Consider the following 2,812-nt stretch of genomic DNA (forward strand, 5'->3'; position numbering starts at 1 on the left):
AAGTGCCGGCTCTCACAAAAGTAAGCATCTTGTGTCATTAACCTCAAAACTATCCTCACCTGTCCAGTCAGTTAACATTTCTAAATGGCTTACAAATGGTTAAGTATTTTGATCTGAAATCTGCCAACATCTCAAACTCTGACATGGACTTCCATGAGGTACCCACAGCTACAAGGACAAGGTAAAAAATCTCATGAAGTCTAACTGTCCAGTGTTTCTTTTGAGGGTTCATGTCCTTTCACACCACAGACACTATAAACCACAGGAACATGAAACCCTTTTAGCTCAATATATTGCACATATGAGGTGTTTCAGAAAAGTTTCAGGACTGGTTTTAAAAAGATATATTTCAATTACAAACTACAAACTACAAGTTTTCCCCTTCAAAGTAATCCCCCTGGAGTCTAACACACTTTCCCAGCCTTCTCTGCCACACCGCCATGCACTCCTGGAAGGATTCTTCTGGGATCTTCTGTAGCTTCATTGTCACAGCCATCTTGATGTCGTCCACGTCTTCAAAACGGGTCCCCTTGATGACCCCCTTGAGCTTGGGGAAGAGAAAAAAATCACAGTGAGTAGGGAGGTTGCTCCAGTGTGGCCATGTTCTTCTCAGCCAGGAACTGTGGGATGCTCAGGGCATTGTGAGCAGGTGCGTTGTCATGGTGAAGCAGCCACGACTTGTCCTGCCTCTGCAGGAGCTCTTTGTGGAAGGGGAAATCTCGTAGTTTGTAGTTTGAGTTGAAAATATATCTTTTGTGACACCAGTCCTGGAACTTTTCTGACACACCTTATTGCTCAGGCACCATACAGTCACTCCCACCCAGGGTCCCACTGGCCATCAGGCAGTTTCCTGGTTGGCCAACACAGGTGTCTGTTTCACAAAATAAACCGAGCAGGCCCTTTTTTTTTGCTCTTTTAAATCATAATTAAGACTGGGCTGACTCAATCAAGTCTGTAAACATCTTCCTCTTTGGGCTCAGTGCCTTCAGTGAGAAACTGTCCAAAAAAGGCAGGCCCTTCAAGGAGGCACTGCCAAATATGCAAAAAGCTCTGACAAGTCTGCTGCAGGACTTTTTTCAGCACCAGATGGTGTAAGACATACTAAGGTGAACGAGAAGGAGAGAAATGAGTGGAGGGAGTGCACAACTTGCTGTCTGGCCCGACAGAAAACAGTGATGATTAGCATTAGGCTATATTATGTGGAGTCCAGGAGTGTTTGGCGTGTTTGTTTTTTGAGATAGAAGATGAACAGCTTCTCTCATTTAATGTAGTTTATTCTGCAATGTATAAATGTGCTTGATCAAGGGTCCAGCACTGGTTAATCTGTAGCCAACTTCCCCAGCAATGGATGGATCTTCATGTGAACACCAACATTTTATTCAAATAGTGCAATGTGAATAGCTACACAGTTGGAGAGAAACCGTGATTTCGACTTAGCATTCCCTTCGTTGGTGCACAGATACGTCCATATCTCTTGGCATACGATTGGCACACGATTGGTCCAATCTGCAGCAGCTTTACCCTGTAAAGAGAATCCCTACTAGTACTTCCCGCTCTCTGGCTGTCAGTACTTTTCCTTTGTTCACTGCTATATGCTGCAGCTGCTGCTGATACCTTGTAGGGAGGATGTTATGATTATCAGTGCAAGGCAGCCTCAGCAAAGCAGAGGTACACAGTGTACCAGTGTGGTTTGTTTTGTATAACATCTTTATCAGAGCAGAAGCACACTATGTTCTGGTATTAGAGTGGTGTGTGTGTGTGTGTGTGTGTGAGCAGTTGCACTCCTTCTATCTGACTTGGCATAACCTTCATGTGTTCAGTCCTTCAGGGCTGGGACTAATGCTTGATTCCACCTTTTTTCAGATCAGTCCAACTCATGCATTAATGCACATTAAGTGGTGTCAGTGTCAATGCTAAGCTAGCAGTGCCTTTACAAAATAATGTATTCCAACAGGAGCCCATTACGATTTCCTTGATGAAACTGAGTTAAAAAAAAAAAAAAAAAAAAAAAAAAAAAACGATTTCCTTGATGAAAATGATGAAAAAGACACACAAAAAAGCGCTAGTCGTGAACGAACTAAGAGGTGTTTGGAAAGTTATGTTGATAATAACACAATAAAACTAATTCTGCATGTTTTGCTCAACCTCAGGTTGGATAGCGTTCTACTTCTATGAACGCAGGTGTAGTTTGCTAGCTAGCTTTAGCATCAGTGCTATGTATCCAGAGGTCACCAAATGTATTTTCATGGAATTGCTCTTTTTAATTTTACTGATTTTGCCCCCCATATTTTTCAGAATACATTGGCAGTGATGTGTGATGTGAGTTTGGAAGCACTACAAACAATAAATGTACTGTTATTGAGTTTTTTTCAAAGCATTTCTTTTGCCGTGGTAATTTGTCGAAGAGCTCTGGTCTGGCAGCTGGCTGCACGCAAAGATTAATGTAATTCATAAAGAACGGAGGACGTCTCATTTTGGGAAGAAAAAAAAAAGATTTTGGACAATTGTAGGTTGTGGTCTGTATTACAATGTTCAGAAAGAGGTGCCATTTGATTCGCTTTGGAGTTATTGATGCCGGAAGTTCGAATCTTTAAATATCTTTCCAGCTTTACAGAACTCTGGAAGTGACATTGGTGAAAAAAAATATCATGCGTGAGAATGAGATAATAAGTCGTTACCTCAAGTTAATAACGCGTTGGAACGAGGTAATTCAACTTGTGGCTATTATTTCTTTTTTCTTAATGGCCACTCAGGGGTTCTGCAGTGATGAGATAAAATGATCTTCAAGTGTTTTTCTGATATGTTGTCTTAC

Source organism: Stegastes partitus, unplaced genomic scaffold (genome assembly GCF_000690725.1).
Source record: "Stegastes partitus isolate 25-593 unplaced genomic scaffold, Stegastes_partitus-1.0.2 Scaffold2273, whole genome shotgun sequence".
NCBI classification, from domain to species: Eukaryota; Metazoa; Chordata; class Actinopteri; family Pomacentridae; genus Stegastes; species Stegastes partitus.